General features: G+C 33.1%; 1 protein-coding gene across 17 annotated transcripts in view; it reads right to left on the reverse strand.

Annotated features, from left to right (window-relative positions):
* LOC100113848 (ADP-ribosylation factor-like protein 6) overlaps window positions 1-20676 on the reverse strand; it is a 246997-nt gene that overhangs the window by 27989 nt on the left and 198332 nt on the right. The window lies entirely within an intron of this gene.

The following is a 20676-nucleotide window of genomic DNA, read 5'->3' on the forward strand; positions in this document are numbered from 1 at the left end:
AAAGTTGTGTTTCTCATTGTGGTTTCTTCGCTGTCCCTTGCCTTGACTATTCGCTCACAACAACAATAGTGCTGGTGTGCTACTCGCTGGTGCTGGTGTACCAATATCAAGGACCCGGTGAATCATTATAGCTACAATACTTTTTTAAGTATGGCCATTATCGAAGCCTGATGACTTGCTTCTTCGTTAACTTAATGGGCCTGGACATTCAGTACTCGCAGTGGTAAGAATTTTTTTTTTAATATATTATATTATATTTAGTACTTAAAAATAAATGTTAATGGGATTTTTTCATTTTGATTGTTGCAGTAATATTTGTACAAGTGTGGAAATACTATTACCGTTGAATCTTTATGACTCTTTCTTTAATAACTTGCTACTCCTAAGTTATTCCATTAACCCATAGGAAAATACGTGTTTGTTCTGGACACTATGTATTTTTATGTGAAGATTGATGATAAAACAGACCGTTACGAAATAGTGGATGAGAGCCAGATACCTAAAGTAGATGTTTCATCTATAGATAAGTTCAAACAGTATAATGTTGTGATTGAAGAAAAAATACATAAAGCTGTAATCGTATTTTATGAAGGTAAAATTAATGAATAGTTCTATTATTATAATCCTAAGATGTCACAACATTGTATTGTATTATGTATTCATTTTTTTTTCAGATGATTTAGACAAATTGAAGGAAAGAATTTCAAAAAGTAGAATCAGTATATCACATAAAAACTTTTTGAACGAAGCCTCTGACCTTTCAGAAGCTGGTGAGAATGTAAAGTCAAAGAAAAAAAATCCCATGTTGGTAAAGAGTACTGTTCAAATTCTCAACAGCAAGTTGAATGAGATTTCTAACAGGGTAAGATTTCAAGATATATTTAATATATTTCATGAATCTTTTGACATCAAAAATACCTTTTGCATGTTTCATTTTTCTCATTATACTATTATTCAGCTTGGAAATGGTTAAACTTTTTTATCATTTTCACCATGATAAATCATCTTAGGACAAAGTTTAAATTCTTGTTTTTGTTTATAATAACATTTTTTATTCTAACATTTTTATAAATCAGCTATCAACTTTCTCATACGCTTGACACGCACTTGAATAATAGTTTTCTAGGCCATACATTGAGTGCCTTTATTTTTCGCTCACTCGTCGATGTCTGTGTTAAATTTTTTGTTAAATGTCGGCGGGTCTCGCGAAAATAGAAAAGATGAAGAAGAGTAAGCTCGTTCCATTGTTTTTGCTAACGGTCGGTGGGCTTTTCGTGTGCGGTACATACGCGCGAGCGCAAGTTTGTGAGCGCACAGCAGCACGGGCAGCAAACTTTATTCCTGCATCGCCTCTGCAGATGCTTCTTACAGTTTTCTCTCTCACTCTTTTTTGCAAGACGACGACGACGACTGTACTCGACTCATAACAGGCAATCGGTGAATATAACTTCTCTTTATTTCCTCTTTTGGCTTATACTGTACTATATACTCTTTCTCTCTCCTGTGTTTTCGCCGACTCTCGAATAATACAGATTGCTTAGCGACTCTACGATTTGTCGCGAGAAAAAAACGAAAAAAGAGAAATTCGTCGTGAGTTTATTGGGTATATTTTCTCTCGTCGTCGTCGTCGTCCCACTTTATACAAACATCGCCTGGCAAATTAGTATATATAGGTATATACCAGCAAAAAAGAGTCGATAGTTTCGGCTGGAGTCTATCTATATTATATACAATTCCTAGCTGCATCGATCGCAATTCTGGCTTTTTTAACAGGGTGGTTTTGACGTCTAATACTCACGCATAGATTATAAGTTAAATTTTTACTTATTTTTTGTATAATCACTAGAAAAATCCGATAAAAATATAGCTCCTTTCATATGATATCCGACAAAACGTTTATAGTGATATATCGGAATACATATTTTTATAAGTTATTATAGTGCATACCTCATAAACATAGATGTCAAGTTAATAAATTTAAATTATATCAGTCCCTCCCGGTAAAAAATATATAAGTTTTTATGAGGCGAACAATTATATAAGCATTAGTAGGGTTATACTCATAGAATGTTTATAAGGATTTATCTCCTATTACATTACCTCGTGAGTATAGGAACATATATTGCAGGCTTTCTCGATTTACTGCTCGGCCCACAGGGGGATTATCCTCTTTTTTACGACGGATTCTTGTTGCTGGCATAAAGATCAATAATTATGTTGAGTTTTAATACAATCGGAGATGAGGACAGTGGCCTACGGGGCGCTCGAAAGGGTTAAAAAAGCCGTTTTTGGGCTTTATCGGGATTTCTCGACTTACTGCTCGGCCCACAGGGGGATTATCCCATTTTTTACGACGGATTCTTGTTGCTGGCATAAATCTCAATAATTATGTTGATTTTCATTAAAATCGCAGATGAGGACAGTGGCCTACGGGGCGTACGAAAGGGTTAAAATAGCGGTTTTGAAGCTTTATCGGGCTTGCTCGACTTACTGCTCGGCCCACATGGGGATTATCCCATTTTTTACGACGAATTCTTGTTGCTGGCATAAATCTCAATAATTATGTTGATTTTCATTAAAATGGCAGATGAGGAAAGTGGTCTGCGAGGAGCACGAAAGGGTTAAAATAGCGGTTTTTAAGCTTTATCGGGCTTCCTCGACTTACTGCTCGGCCCACATGGGGATTATCCCATTTTTTACGACGAATTCTTGTTGCTGGCATAAATCTCAATAATTATGTTGATTTTTATTAAAATGGCAGATGAGGAAAGTGGTCTGCGAGGAACACGAAAGGGTTAAAATAGCGGTTTTTAAGCTTTATCGGGCTTGCTCGACTTACTGCTCGGCCCACATGGGGATTATCCCATTTTTTACGACGGATTCTTGTTGCTGGCATAAAGATCAATAATTATGTTGAGTTTTAATACAATCGGAGATGAGGACAGTGGCCTACGGGGCGCTCGAAAGGGTTAAAAAAGCCGTTTTTGGGCTTTATCGGGATTTCTCGACTTACTGCTCGGCCCACAGAAGGAGTATCCCCTTTTTACGACAGATAATTGTTGCTAGTATCAATATCAATAATTATGTTGATTTTCATTTAAATCGCAGATGAGTAAAGTGGTCTGCGAGGAGCACGAAAGGGTTAAAATAGCGGTTTTGAAGCTTTATCTGGCTTGCTCGACTCACTGCTCGGCCCACAGGAGGATTATCCCCTTTTTACGACGGATTCTTGTTGCTGGCATAAAGATCAATAATTATGTTGAGTTTTAATACACTCGGAGATGAGGACAGTGGCCTACGGGGCGCTCGAAAGGGTTAAAAAAGCCGTTTTTGGGCTTTATCGGGATTTCTCGACTTACTGCTCGGCCCACAGGGGGGTTATCCCCTTTTTACGACGGATTCTTGTTGCTGGCATAAATCTCAATAATTATGTTGATTTTCATTAAAATCGCAGATGAGGAAAATTGGTCTGCGGGGAGCACGAAAGGGTTAAAATAGCGGTTTTTAAGCTTTATCGGGATTTCTCGACTTACTGCTCGGCCCACAGAAGGATTATCCCCTTTTTACGACAGATAATTGTTGCTAGTATCAATATCAATAATTATGTTGAGTTTTATTAAAATTGCAGATGAGGAAAGTGGTCTGCGGGGAGCACGAAAGGGTTAAAATAGCAAGCAAGACCGAGAAGCAAATCAAAAACTAAAATACCAAATCCACTTGCCCTAGGCGTAGCGAGTTTAATAATAAAATATCTAGGCACATTCAAAGAAGGCGAGTGACAGCAAGGACAAAATCTAAAACAAAATTTTTTTAAGTCACTTACCCCACGTGACTTGATTTTTGCGAGATAATTTTCTTTAAAAAAAATCGGTGGCAAAACGTAGACTGGCTAGCGAAAGCTTTCGAGATTAAAACGGAAACAAAAATACCTAAACCCACCGACCTTGTGCGCCTCGAGTTTTATCAGAGAATATCTGGTCAAAAAATGTGAGCTCATAAAGCACATGAAGCAAGCTATTACGAACCAAAGTTATGTTATGATTGAGTTTAACTATTTAATTCAATAAACAGATATTCTATGATTAAACCTTGAGGCGCATAGGTTCCCAGATAGCACAAAACGTTTGAGAAACGTTTCTGAAACGTTTGAATTGAAACCTTGTAACGTTGTCTTGTAAGTTTCTATACGTTGTAGAAACGTTTCTAAAACGTTAAAATGTCCGCTTTTGTTGCTAAAGATACGTTGGCAAAACTATTCTGAAACGTTTCCAGCAACTTTAAGAAAAAAATTTTGGACTTCAATATTTACGTTTTTTAAATGATGTAGCAACGTTTCTGAAATGTTACTTGCAACGATTAAGAAACGTTTCGGAAACGCTTCTAAAACGTTAGGGTAGTTCAAAATGAAAATTATATTAAGTTTAGAAACGTTTTTAAAACCTTCTAGAAATGTTTAAGAAACTCTTGTAAATATTGAAACTATTATACTGATGATTGTAGTATACTCGGGCATCACCAGGTGGCTTTTCGTAACCCACAAGTGAAGTAGTGCTCTGGGGTCTACATAGAAAAGTGTAGCATTAAGGGTGGTAGAGCGGGGAGATAGTATTAGAAAGATATTACTTTTAATATTTTTTACTAAATTGAAACCTAAGAAACGTTTCAGAAACGTTTCTACAACGTATAGAAACTTACAAGACAACGTTAAAAGGTTTCAATAGAAACGTTTCAGAAACGTTTCTCAAACGTTTTCAGCTATCTGTGTTAGGTGGGTTCAAGTGTTTTCGTTTTCATTTGAATCTCTCCCGCTCTCGCTCGCCTTCCTCTAATGTGCCGAGTTATTTTATTATTAAACTTGAGGCGCACATGGTATGTGGGTTCAAGCATTTTGGTTTTACATTTGCTTGCCTTCCTCCGCTGTGCCGAGGTATTTTGTTATTAAACACGCTGTACGTGGGGTATGTGTGTTTAAGCATTTTGGTTTTAGATTTGCTCGCCTTCCTCCGATGTGCCCAATTATTTTATTATTAAACTTGAGGCGTACAGGGTATGTGGGTTAAAGTAGTTTGGTTTTTGATTTGCTTCTCGCTCTCGCTCGCCTTCCTCCGATGTGCCAGAGAGTATTTTTGTTTCTAATAAATGTTCTCTTAGCAGTAAGTGCGGCTTGTGGGGTAGGTATAGGTTTGAGCATTATTGTTTTAATAATTTAATGCTCGCTGTCGCTCGCCTTCCTCCGATTTGCCATACTATTTATTTATCTTCAATATTTGTAAAAAAAAAAACGGTATAATTATCTGATAATTACTTTTATTTCAATAAAAAATTATCAATTACACTTAATATAACCTAATCGTACAATTAAAGAGAAAAAAAAAAATTTTCCCGACAATGAGCGCGCGGCAGCGTAGGGGGTGACTGGTTATCACCCTCGCTACGTGCTATAAGAGCCGCCTGTGATTCGCGGCGTCATCGTGTCGTATACTTTTACTAGCCAGCGCGGCGCTACCGTGCCCCTCGATAAAGATTTATTAAGTAAAAAATTGATAGTAGCTATTCTCGTGAAGGGAAATTATTAAAAAATTAAAACAAATATGTCAACCATCCTTCTAAGTAGTTTGCAGCAGTTCCTATTGTACTTCTTCTTCTACTATTCGTCATCTTTTCTGTACACTCACAAATGTATTCATGAGACTAGTGGATTTCGTCTCAAATATGGACCAAGAAGAAATCCACTTGGTATTAAACGATTCTTTCATAACCAAGACTTTGTTATAATTGAATCTTCTTGGTTATGAAAGAATCGTTTAATACCAAGCGGATTTCTTGTTTGTCCATATTTGTCCAAGAATACATTTTTCTGAGTGTACTTTTCAATACTTGACGACGTGTCTATTTCTCTATTCTGAATGTTAAAGGGAACTGTGATACCTCATGTACGAGATGAATTCATCAGTCTTTACTCACTCTGTAGTCTTCTTGCTTCTTTGCCTTACTTTTCTATGTTGGGTATTACGTGCTTCAGTTGCCTGCTTTCTTTTTCATACAGCCTTCATTTACAGTAATCATGCTTTCCCCTCGTAAATAAAAAATTAAGATATTTTTGTCAATTAAAATTTTTTTAGGTTTGTCAATATTTGAATTGAAAACATTTATTTGAATAAAAATGAGTCCAACACGAAAAAATTATAAATTGTATCTATCGGAGGATTATCGTAAAGGTAAAGTAAGCAAATGGACTCGCAGAAGATATGAAAAAATTTTGCTATCAACTGCAGAAAATCTGAAGTGTAAGTTTTTTTTTTAGTCATTCAGGCATAAGCTATTGATCCAATTTATTGAATATAAATTGAGTAGAGTACATTTGTTAACAAGATAAATATTTTACTTTAATCGTTGCATACACCGAATAAAATATTTTAATCCTATACTGAGAAAAAAGGTTAATTTCAGAAAACTAATTGATTTGCAATAAGTAATTATTTAATGCAATGAAATATTTTATGTAAACTCACACCAAAAGAATTGTTTTTCACGCAATTACATAATTCATTGATTCAATCTTCATTATTATTTAATCAAACCATACATTTTACTACATGTATGTAATAATAACATACAAAATGATCAAAAAGTTTCATTAATGCAATTACTAAATTTTATCGTAGTATTTCAATTAAAGATTAAATTGGCCCTTAAACAAATATTTATTTGAATCATATTAAGTTAAAATAATTAAGTATTTTATTAAAGTAATAAAATATTACAAGTAAAACATTATTCTAAAAATATTTATTTAATACGTTCAATTAAACTTTGAGTTAATAAAATTGAATATTTTTTTTACTAAAATAAAACATTTCAATGAAGCGGTAAAATGATACATCGTTTCAATTAAATATATGATTGAACTTGTATATCTATAATAATATTTAGTAAAATTGTTGTTTTGAATCGATCGATATTTTTTCCAGTGAAGTAAATGAAAATAATAAATATTAAACTTATGATTACAAATCATTATTGTAGATTAATTGAAAATTCTCGTTTATTTTATTTACTGTATTTTGATTGTTAAAATTGAAATATTTTTGAACTAAAACATTTTGAAAAAAATCATGTTCAAATTACCTTTATAAAATAATCACGAAATAGAAATGTAACAATATATTATAAAGTTAGAGGAAAGTTGCCTATATGTATTAGCAGCAGTTATTGAAATGAAATAACAATTTTTATACCTTTTTAAGCACAAATTATGGGTTGCGTTCTTGAAAAGATACCGCTGCTAATCGAATTAGCAGTATGCTTTCTCAAAGATTAGGAAATGTAGATAATCAGTCATTTCGAAACAACTATTGATTTCTATAATTTCGTGATAAAGTAAATTCCAATTGCACATTATTTGTATATATTCCTATATATAATCGTGAGACACACCATAAATCCGTTTACGCTTAGCTAATCCGTTTCAGCTTATTATATGAATCAGTTTCAGAGTTGTGATAGTGGTCAAATTTAAAGAAGCAAAATGTGTTTTTTTTCAAAATTAAACATCACTAAAATCAAAACAAGTCGGTCATCTGGCTCCTAAATTTAATTAGTTGTAAGTTAGGATTTAGTCGAATCGCATGTAAAATTTCAGCTTATCATATATATATCCGACCCTGAGTTATGGTGGGTACAAAATTTAAGAAAGAAAATGCGTGATTATCTTTTGTTAGAAGTGTCATTAATTCAGAATGTGTCGGTCAATCATCTTCAAAATTTAATGAGTTCTAAGCAAGAGCATAGTTGAATTGCATGCTTAATTTCAACCTTTTATATCAATCCGTTCCAAACTTTTGATGGGAATAAAATACGTATATACCCTGGTAGAATCTGTAACCCACTTAATGGCCAGTTGTTGGGATAGAATCTAAGAACTGGACAGTTTTATTTGCCATTTCTTAGGTAGAATGTAACGCTTTTAACCTATTTAATGGGCAGTTCTTCGATTCAATCTGCTTACCTTGTTTTCAAGTAAAAACTGCCTATCATAGTTGGTCTAGTAAGACAACTGGGTTATACGTGGCTTAAATCGCGGTTTGCCCTGCACCCTGCACGAAGCCAAATAAGTACGGCCGTGCGCCTTATTCTGAGCTATGCAGACGTTCTTTCACACAAGCCCTACGAGCTTTGCCAGATGTTTAAATCATTGAAATTATTCACTTTACACATACTAATAATTTTGTATCTTGCATAAAATTCATCAAATATAATTCTCACCCATACAAAATACGCAAAATATCGCTAGTTTTGAGAAATTTAAAGTGTATTTTTTCACATTTTACTTAGCCAGTTTTTGCCTTTACGACCATTTCAAATATGGTTAGTTTAATATCATTTATGTTTAGAAAATTATACAGTTTGACTGTTTGAAACCTCGAATATATAGATTTTTTTCTTTTGCGGACTACGAATCTATAATCAGATTTTCAAATATTTAACATGGAAGGATCAACAACGGATTGAATTGTTAAAAATTGAATTTTATTTCGCATGATTGAATTGATTAAACCTTCCTTTTTATCATTAGCGGATGTGAACATTAGTATGACGGATTCAATATCCGTCATACCCTGGTAGAAATCGATTCCATTTAAAATCTAGTAAATACCTCGTTTCTCTAGACATGGGCGAATACTGGGCCATTTTTCACCCACTGATGAAACGCTTTTTCAATCATTTCTTAAGTATTTTTTAGTATCAACATGGCGTAGGATATTCATCATGCCACTTTTCAATGCATTTTCAAGCTTGCTAACATAGGTTTGATTGAATAAGGCAAACTAATTAAAAAATAAGAAAAACATGAATATTTTCATGATGCGTGTTCTATAAATGAATGTTATCTACTATAAGTTACAAATAACTGGAAAACGAATCGAAATTTGTAAACTTCTTTGCATTTACTGTACAATACAAAAAGTTACAAAACGTAAAGTCAATATTATAGTTTTGAGGTTGTCTATTCTAGAAAATGATCAAGAAATGGAAGAAAAGCGTTTCATCACAAGCTAGTTACAGGCTACTTCTCATAGCCATTTTGTAGTTTCCAGCCCATTTTAAATATTCGAATTTCTACCAGGGTACTAATGTTGTGTTTTTCCAATATGTGTTTTTAAAATAATTTTATTTACTTATTTAAAATATTTATTGTAAAGATTTTTTGGTCTGCTGATTACGAATATGTCATCCAATTTTCAAAAAAACAAACGGCATAGTACTTAGAAAATGAATAGTGTACTAATGTTACTTTTAAAATATAGTATCATAACTTGTTTAATATAATGGTATTTTTTATCGTTAATATATGGGCTATTCCCCGTCAACCCGTGGAAAAATTTTTCAAATCTCGGCCAAAATTAGTTTTCAGGTCGAGTATACCCCCAAAAGAACACACGAAAAATTTCAAACCTCTAAGTACCTCGGTTCCAAAATTAGGGCCCATACAAAAATCAAATTTTTCTGAATTTTCACTGAAAGAGTCAACTTTAATGATTTTTTAAGGCATGATAGAAGCAATTTAAGTATACATACATATTAACATTTTTGTTTGCAGATTTTCTATAGAATACTGTAAGATTTTTTTTGGAACCCAATTAACAATTTCTGGTCGGTGGTCATAGGTGTACTTCTATAGATATATATAACTTGTGTTAATGTGCTCATCCCAACATCGGATTAGGTTCATTTTGAAAGCATTGTTACAAAAGAATTTTGTGATTTTTTTCAAAGAAATCGAGAGTGCCATACTTTAGTTATAGCAATATAAAGAAAATCTCTGTGTATTTTGTATATCTATAGATATTCCTAAAAAATTCTAAAAAAAGCTATGATATCGATTTTTGTATGGGCCCTAACTTTGGAACGGAGGTACTTAGAGGTTTGAAATTTTTCTTGTGTTCTTTTGGGGGTATAGCGGACCTGGAAACTATTTTTGGCAGAGATTTGAAAAGTTTTTCCACGGCTTGACGTGGAATAGCCCATATATACTAAAGGAAACAAATATAGAATAGAAAGAATTGAATAAATTACAAGAAAAATCCTCTTTGAGAAAGCAATCCGATGATTCAATTAACAGTGGTTTTTTGTATTGCGTCATTAGTCAGTTCTTGGCCTGGTAGCACAAAAAGTAGATTTTGATACCAAACAATAGCTGTATATAAAAAAACATACAGCATATACTGTTACGTGTGGACACGTCACAGGCGTTTAATTTTGTTACTTTTTACAAGAATAAAAACTTTAACAATATCTTAAAACAATTAATTAATAATTTTTATGAAAACTACTATATTTAAGTTAAAATGTAAATATTTATCTTGTTACAATATACGTTCGTTAATATTTTGTATGAGTATTTTAAAAATTCATTTACAGTGAAAAATTGCGTAAAATACCAAGAAAAAGTCGATTCACATGATTCTCATGTAAGTAATGACGGTAGCATGATTGAACAAGTAGAATACAGTAATGTACAAAATGTGGAAGTAGATCACAGTAACAATGAATTTGAAGATACAGATATTGCATTATTAGATACTGACATTGTTATCGACAACGATGAATGCGATACTACCTCGAGTTACAGTTCTGAAGAAAGTACAGAGTTTACTGAAGATGAATGTACGACAAATAGGATTTATAGTAGTAGTAGCGGATCTGACGAAGAATCTGATAAAGATGAAGAGACAAGTCCAATCTCTAATAGTAGAAAATTGTATGACTTAAAAAAAGACAGCAGAATCACGTTTACGTCTTCTAATATAACAGTTTCATCAAGTACAATGTAACACGAGATATGCAAATTGCCTTGTTAGAATTAATTCAGATTTTAGCTGGACAAAAATTTGATAATTGGAATTATACCCCGTACTTAATATCCAAGATATTTAAAACTCCATGTGATAACATTAAAAAACATTATTATTGTACCGAATGCAATGTGAAGTTGCTTACAATCAATGCTGTTCAAAATGTTTCAAAGTCAGTGCAATGTGACAAATGCGATCAAGTGAAAATAATATCATCAAAATCAATGAATTATTTTACAACAATAGACATAAGATATCAGTTACAGCTTCTACTGAATCGTCCTGATATTCAAGATAATATGGATTTGTTTAAAAAACGTCTGCATAGTAATGATAATATAGAAGATGTTATCAATTGTGAATTATATAAAAATATACAAGAGGAATATCCTGATGCTTTGACATTCAATTTTAACGGTGATGGTGCACAATTGTTTAATAGCGCAAAAAAAAGTTTGTGGCCACTTCAACTACACATCAATAAATTAACACCTAATGTTCGTTTTAAACATATAATTTTAGCTGCATTGCTTCAAACAGAGAAAGAAACTACAGCGGATTTTATGAATCTTTACATGATTACTTTTGTGGAGGAGTGTGAAAGTCTTAGGACACATGGTATCGATATAATCGATTATCGTACAGGAAAAATTATCAACAAAAAAATACTCCCATTATTTGGTTGTACAGATACCGTTGCTAGACCGCTATTTCAGAATAGAATAAAATTCAATGGACGTTGTGGTTGTAGCTATTGTTATCATCCAGGAAAATATGATAGTGGTTCCATGCGATATCCCCTTCTTGCAACTGATCCTCAAATAAGAAGTCATAATGATCATTTAACAGATTTACACAAGACGATAAAATATGGAAAGTGTATAAATGGTGTGAAAGGCCATTCAATTTTACTTGAACTGCCATGTTTCGATATAACTTGGGGCTTTCCTCCAGATTATATGCATGGCACTCTATTAGGGGTTACACGGCAACTATTTAGATACTGGAATACACACTATTTTAGTAAATCAGATCGGGAAGAAATTAAAAGACGAATGGGCAATATGAGACATTGCAGAGACATTCGTAGGAATATTCGTTCTATAGATTTATTTGAGAAGCATAAAGCAACTGAGTTGAGAACATGGTTACTTTATGTAAGTTTACCGTGTTTGGATGGAATACTTCCCAAAGAGCTATTTGATTCATATGCTTTATATGTTTCAAGTATATACACATTTTTACAAAAGTCAATAACTGATGCCGACATTGCTAAATGTGAATTTAACTTGATGAAATTTGTAGGCGAGTCCGAGATTTTTTATGGAGTTGCATTTATCACTTTTAACGTACACTGTTTGATTCATTATTGCTTAGCAATACGTAAAACTGGACCTTTATGGTGTACATCAGCGTTCTCATTCGAAAATGGCATATATCTATTTCTAAGAGAGATGAATGCTCCCAATGGATGCGTTAAGCAAATAGCTGAAAAGTGGTTAAAAAGAGCTGAGTTCCAAAATTATCTAAAAAATGAAAGCGCATCCGCCCGTGCTATCGAATTTTGTAAATCACTCTTTTTTGATAGGCACGAGGTGCAAAATGTTACCGTAATTGCTTCAGCAACATTAATTGGAAATGTAATTTACAAAAGTGGAGTTGTAAATTATTTCCGTAAGCTTACCAATGATGAAACAATTGTCGTACAACTTTATGATCGTTGTATCTATGAATCAATGTTTATTCATACTGTACGGTACAAACGAGTAAATAAAACAGATGATTCTGTAATCCAAACTGTTACTGGAGAAATCTGTCAAATACACTACTTTGTAACCGCAGGAAATGTGTGTAACATTTACGGAAAAATTTGGGTGATCGATAGTAATAGTTTTAACGGACAGAATGAGCCACCGATAGCCCCACACATTTTTAAGGTTACAAAAAAAATACTTCGTATAGTATTTTCAATGTCAATGAAATTTTCCGGAAGGCTATTGTTATCGATACAACAGAGAAATTATATATTTCTTTCCTTCCAAATAATTTTGAAATTCAATGACACGTAGCAATGGTTTTGGACATTATTATTTTCCGTCAACTAATTCCGTCAACAAATATTTGGATAATATATTTGGTACGTAACCTTAGTTTATTGTAGTTTAGATTAAAACACACAATATTAAATAATGAATTATTACTATACAATTAAGAGTGTTCTACTGAATGAATATTTTATTATGACTCACCTGAATCTTTATACTTTCATTGTTTTCGTATCAAAGTATATATTTTTTAATTTAACTTTACATTACTTATACACACATAGAATTTTTCCGTAAAAATTACCATAAAATTCACTGTAATCTCCGACTACCTTAAATTTCAGAATAAAATTACATATATTTCCCGTAGTTATTGCAGTACGTATCGTAAATTTTACCGTGACGTCTCGTAATCTCTTCGGACAGTATTATACATTTTCCAGTGATTTCCAGCGTAACGGTAAAATTTACAAACCTGTATGAATTTTACTTGACCCATGGTAGAGCGTTAACGTATTTTGCCCGTTGAATTAGTAACAAGTAGCTATAAAGGGTAGCTAAAAACCCGTCTGTTTGGCAGCTTATTTCATGCTGAAACCAGCTAATAACCTGCTAGATATTTAAAGCAAACTATCTGTCGGTAAATTATCGACCGAAAATATAAACATTGAAAAAACCTTTTTGCGCAGGAGAAAAAGAAACGGCATGCCGCTTCGCATAATGCACAGACATTCGTTGTCCCGATGAAAGATTTTAATTTAATATCACGTTCAATCGAGATTAGTACCTAAGCAAACCCAATTTTTATTCTAATACTCCCGCTGGTGTGCTGCAAGACACAAAGCGCGCAATGCCACGATTATTTTGTTGTTATAATGATTTCCGAAGACTTATTGAACGCTATAATAATATTCGAATGCCCTGACAAAGAGTCAAGCTTAAATTAACTATAAATCGGAAACTCGTGTGTACGTCGGGAAATCGGGCATCTACGCTGTCGCTCAAGTCGCTGTGTCCCGCGCATCGCACATGCGCAGTGTTAGATATTTAGATTTATTTGGTTTTTAAAATAAAATTATATTGATTTCCATAATAGTAGGGGAAGTGGGCCTAGTACGGATACCCTTAGCTATTTTGGGCATAACTTTAAAATAACGCGATGAATATTCGAATTCGAAATTTCTATGTGTTCTATAGTCCAATTTCTACAAGGGAATCGACTGGCGCCAGTCAAAGTCACCACAGAAAAAAGTTATCCGCGTTAACGTAACAAGTGCAATTTACAAGATGGCGAAAACATGCTCCCAGTATGGATAATTCTACACTGAGAAAACAGATTAATTGAACCAATTAAAATTTAATTGTTTCAATTCTAATTTTTAATCTATATGTTGCAATTAATTATTTAATTGATTCAAAAAAATAATTATGCTAACTATTTTGTTCAGCTGACTGAAATTTTCGCTTTGAAAGAAGTAAATATATTTTTGAATCAAATAAATATTTTATTGATTGTTCAAATATTAAATGAACATTAAAAAAATAAATAATTATATACATTAAAATTTTCATTGTTTCAATTCAATTACTTAATCAATTCAATAAAATATTTCATTTTCCTAATGGTTTCGTAAATCAAAATTAGGTACAGTAAAAAAATGTTAATGAATCAATAAATCGTTTTTCTCAGTGTAGCTATTTTGGTCGTAACTATTTACTTACCCTCGACAACAATAAAAAATTTTCAAGTGAATTTGTTTCTAACATAGCCCTCTATGATTGGGAATGGTCCCGATTCAATGTCCCGTGAATAGTTAATTCGCGATATCAATATAAAAAGTGCAATTTTCAATCATCGTAAAATAACTTTTCACACTTTTGAAATGCACATTTCCTTATTTTCCTTATAACTTTTGCTGTGATTAATTTAAAATAACGGTGCCGAAGTATGTTCATTAGGCCACAAGTAATATGTACTTCCCCTATATTACACTCCTGGTAGAAATTCGAATATTTAAAATGGGCTAAAAACTATGGAATGCCTATGAGAAATAGCCTAGACAAAGACATATCTTGTGATCAAATACTTTTCCAATCACTCCATTTCAAAAATATTAATAAACTTTAATTGGACATGTTTCAGAATAATGAAAATGATTTTCCAGCTTCTGTACAATCAGTACTATTGACTGATATGCAAATAAAAAAAGAGAAAGTAGAGAAGGCTAAAGAAGAAAAAAACAAGGATAGAAAAAAAGTAAAGGTATCACCAGCATATCAATAATATTGGTAGTTGCACTGAAAAACCAGCGGTAGAGAATCTCTACCAAAAAGCAACAATGTAGCATGCAAGAGGGCGCTACTAGTGTACCGTGCGCCAGGCATAATCGCTCTCCGGATTTCAGGATAAAAATTACTCCGGCGCTCCCCACGTGTACTAAGCCAAAAACGAAAAAATGAGTTTAACTTTACAATTTTCATAAAAATAATTTAAATAAAGTTGATTCTAATGTAAACTTCATTATCGATTACAAATTTCTATTCTGTACCAAAATTTCAGCGAGGGTAACCTACTAGGTGCAGTCGTTTATTCACAAAATTAATGCGGAGTCAGTACGCGTGCTGCGAACGTTCCTCTGCGCCATTTCTTCACAGATCTCCGGGGTAATTTTTCAATTATTTGTAAGAATGCATACGCCGATGGAGACGGAGCGATTGCTACACCGTAAAAAGAGCATTTCCGCTGCCGCTGGTTTTTAAGTGTAAAGTAAATTTAACTGGTTGCGAAAGCACCTATATCTTTTTATATTAATAAAATCCTACGCCGCTGCCACCGCTTCCGTTTTAGAAATTTGCCCCCCACCCTTTTGGGTTATAAGATTTAAATTTCCTACTGTTTTTTATAATTATGATAACTTTGTATGCCATAAAGTCCTGCGTCAGTATAGGAGCAGGTAATTCTAATTTTTATTCATATTGATATGACTTGCCAAATCGTAAGCATATCAAACCAGTTTTACACAATATTATATTGTAACATTACACAATATACAGTAAAGAGGATTGACAAATTTTATACTGGAAACTGATACACGAATGAAATATATAGGTCAAAGTCTATGCTTTCCGCTTCACTACCGCACGTGCCACTCATTGACATACACAATGCAGAAATCAAAAAATTTCCAAAGTAGGTAATTCGACACCAAACATACTGTACACATATGAACCCTACACAATCGCATAACCTACTATTATACCATTGCAACAAGAATAGTTTATACGCTTGTGTAGAGTTTTGCAGTGTAGTAAAATAATAAAAATTAAGTGTAGAGAATTTTCGTGTAGAGATACAAAAATGCACGCCCATGAGTTTTTTCAATAGAATGTAAGGCGAGGAACCACTCAAAATGCCCTCCGAGTGGGCCCAAATAGAGTTATTTATACTTTCTCAAATATGGATTTTTCACGAGAAAGGAAAAGAAATTAACATTTTTTTGTAAAGCAGACTCTTGTATATATCGACGAAATCAATATTTAAGATAAGAAACTTGTTTTAAATGACCGTCGAGTGATCTTAAATCAAGTTATTAATATTTTCTCAATTTTTGTCTAAGCGGATTCTGCTAGATATTGCCAAAGCACAACAGTATGAAAATTTTATCAACATTTGAGGTTAGGAACTGTTTAAACGTGATTGCATTACATTATTCATGATTTTCTCGCCGTGTTATTGTTATATAAACTTGGAATTTTGCAAAATGATTACATGACGGAGGGCAACTAAATTTTACTTAGATCTCTTTTTAAAAAAAGGGATGACCGGATGTTTTGAAGCCGTTAATGACGCGATTTCATTGGTTGAGAAACAAATATCCGTTCTGAATATAGTTACGATTTTCAACTTCTAACCTTAGAAAATTAAACGCGCGAAGCGCGTGTTGAATTTAGCTAGTAATTATATATTCATTATTTGTTATAAGCAAATTAACTGCATGTTATATTCCTTTCTGTGCATAAGGGTTAGAAGATTATAAGGTATTAGGTTTTAATTTTTTCCTCTCTGTACATAAAGGTTATGGGATAGTTAGTTTTAATTTTCCTGTCTGCGTGTAAAAGTTTAGGGGTTATGGGGTATTCTGCTTCACTTGTCCGGTCTGTTTAGAATGGTTGTCAAGGGGCGCAATGGCAAGAGAAAGGACAAAGTTCGGTTCGAGACATAGCAACCCTATTATACTTAGAAATTAAATTTTCTAACCTAAAAAAAAATTCGATTGCATATAAATCATTATTATTGCACGTACGCGCAATGTGTTGGTATCCACTTGGAATATATTAACCTACTCTTTCATTTCTAAAAAGATTTGTCCGTAAATATTACGTTATTAACTTAATATTGCAAGCTGAAAATTTGCTCGGTATATTTCTTTTCGTTAAATTTGTTTACCCGAATATTTTGTTTCCTCCGGTCACGTGACTTCCGGTGGCTTACGTATTATACGCTACTGATTACAGCAGTTAATCTACTTTACCGACATTCGTCTGCTACTCGGTGACAGTGACACGCGATTGTGTGTATATAATATGTACATATAATATTGCCATACGATTATATGCGCGATGCGATCAATGTCTTTTTTCAAAAGTAAAAACCTTGGCAAGAAACAGACTAATAAAAGTAGTGAAATCTCTAGATATAAAAATGTGAAGTAAATACTTTTATTTATTTATTTTTTGATATATGCATTAGGATAAAATTAAAGTTCAAATCAGTTTTCCCAAAAAATGAAATTTAAATGCGTATAGCAAAAAGAAAAAAACATTTGCTTGACATTTTTATCATTTTTATACTTAGAGATTTTACTACTTTTATTAGACTTTTTCTTTCCAAGGGGTTTTTACTTCAAAATTTTTAGGGAGTTTCAATTCTTCTGTATGTGTAGAAAGGTTAGCAAGTTGTGGGGTATTCAGTTTTAATTTCCCTGTCAGCGTATAAGAGTTTATATTTTATGGGGTATTTAGCTTTAATTTCCCTCTCTGTGTATAAGGGTTAGGATGTTATTGGGTATTCACATTTACTTATGCTATCGGTTTACTTCTCCTGTCGGTTTAAAAATTTTCAGTCATTTTAAATCGATTCCTCGCCTCGGATCCTGATAAAATAATTGATACGAAATAGTACATTATGCAACAAGGGGCGAAAGTAGCAGATTTTTCCCGCGGGTGGGTTTACTGCCAGATCGAGTAGATTTTTCGCGAGGGTGCATTTAGTGCCCGAGCGAAGCGAGGGCAGTATTCACCCGAGGGAAAAATATTCTCGCGAGGGCATTAATCACCCGAGGAAAAATCTACTTTCGCCCCGTGTTGCATAAGTTAAAATACCCAATACTTGGACACTCTGAAAATTGGAACCTGTAATTTATTGTAAGATGAAAAGGAAATTATTGGAGGTTAGGTTTCGAAATTTCAGTACTGTCCAACTGTACCTTACACTTAATCCTCATAGACCAGATAGTTGGACACATGTAATTCTAAATTATTATAAGATGAAAATGAAATTATTTGAAGTTAGGTTTCGAAATTTTATAGAGTTTAGTACTGGGAAACTCTACCTCACACTTAAACCTTATGAGACACATGTAATTCTTACGTCCAACTACTGGTCTTGATCTTTGTCCAATTAATGGACCAACCTTACAGTTTCTGTCCAACTACAGCAGGTTTATGGAAATACTTTTTGAACATACTTTTTTATTAAAAAACGATTGGTGACTGGTATAATTTTTGTTTTTAATAATAGATAAAGTTATAAGCCAATCGTTAGTGTTAATAGTTTCGACTTTATGCTATTTATCTGCCTGAAATCTGTAATTTTTTTACTTAGCTTTTCATATGTGTCCAATTATTGGGTATTTTACCTTATAGTATTTTATTCCACTTTTGGCCGAAAGGCCACTATTTGAGCCTGAAAAGCGGGTACAAGACTTTCCTTTTTTAATTTTTAAATATTAAAAAAATTTTTTTAATTGCTTAAATTTTTAAAAATTTTGAAAATTTTTGTACATTTTTTTCCCGCTTACTTTACTTTTTTCTCGCTTATTTTACTTTTTTCCCGCTTATTTTACTTTTTTCCCGCTAATTTTACTTTTTTCCCGCTAATCAAATTTGCGGGAAGAATGTGCCACTTTTGCCCCGCATTTCAGGCACAAAAAGTGGCCATTTCGGTCGAGTGCGGAATAAAAAGTGTTAATCTCTTTTCCCTTCTCGTCAATGATCGAGAAAATGGAAAAAGTGTTAATCCTATTACCTGTCTCGTAAAAAAAACCGTAACGTATTAATAACTTTATTTGGGACCACTAGCCGGAACATTTTGAACAACTTCCTCACCTTTAGTCCGGGCGCCTGGGGGGTGTCTTGGTGTTCTTTCGAGGTCCCCTCGGTAACTTAGGTCTGCGGTAGCGAAAAAACATGTTGAATCGTGAAAACTCTAACGCGACTGTAAGCGCAGGCTTGAATCGAAAGTGCGCGAAGTTGAAAATATAAACTTTAAAACCTTTTTTCAAAACTTATGTCATAATAAATTATACTGTTCAATTTGTAGAAAGGTTTTTTTATAAAAAATAAAATTCTGTTTAATGACAACTAATAACGCGTATATTAGTACATAGAGAGATAGCGTGGACGACCCGTAAATCGATTTTTTCGAGTACTTTATTAAATATGTATTTTTGATAGACTTGACCACGGGTAAACCTGCTTTAAATTAGTCATTATATTATAAAAAAATCTTTACTAACGGTAATCATACTTTTTTCCTGGAAAATTCTGAAAAAACACCGATTTTAACCTAAAAATGGTCCTAACTCAAAAACGTACCATTTTTGGGACTGGTAACCTCGAAAAATGGATTCAGCACACCAAAAAACATAAAGTAAACCCAAGTTACCGAGGGGACCTTGAAAGAACACCAAGACCCCCTCTAGCGCCCGGACTACATGGATATTGATAAAATTTACGCTACTGTATTTCGGCAATTAAAAAATTAAGAAAATTAGATAACTTGTTTCTCACTTTGTATTCTGTTGAAGAAATCATTTCGGGTGCATTTTTGTACTCACAATGGTACGTTTTGCAATAATTGTTTGTATCTATTGCATTTCTGCTGAAATGTAATTATTATTAACTTTGTATTTCTACCATCTCTCCACAATGGCAAATCCTTATTTAGGGGTGATTTTGGGTGATTTAAGTGTTTCAAATTGATTAATTTGTAATGCAACTGGTTTTTTTAACTTGCATTAACATATTGAAACTGTGTTGGTTGATTTTGAAATGACCTATTTCGGAAATTCCTTGCATAACAACGTAGCGCTTCAATGACGTAAAAATTGTGTTAAATCTTAAACCCAAAAAGCAAATTAATTAAAAACTTATGTAATCATTAACACATTTATAACCATAACAGAATGGGCAGAAAATAATTTCGTAAACGGCGGTAATGGCAAGCCTTTTTTTATTTTAATAGTTAAAACCTTTTAATTTGGTGTTGGCCAGCGAAAGGAGTAGAGGGGGGATCTCCCTAAAATATTAATAAATGGACAATATTATTGGGCGATGTTACCATAAAATAATTGGGCATCCCTGGTAGAAAATGACCCAACCAAAATGACTTGCTTACTAATTATTGGGCAACCCCGTAAGCCAACGATTTGCCTCGATATAACCCAACCGTTAGCAAAAGCTTGGAGAAATTAAAAGCATAGAAAATTGATGTT

This window comes from Nasonia vitripennis (assembly GCF_009193385.2).
Source record: "Nasonia vitripennis strain AsymCx chromosome 3 unlocalized genomic scaffold, Nvit_psr_1.1 chr3_random0005, whole genome shotgun sequence".
Lineage (NCBI taxonomy): Eukaryota > Metazoa > Arthropoda > Insecta > Hymenoptera > Pteromalidae > Nasonia > Nasonia vitripennis.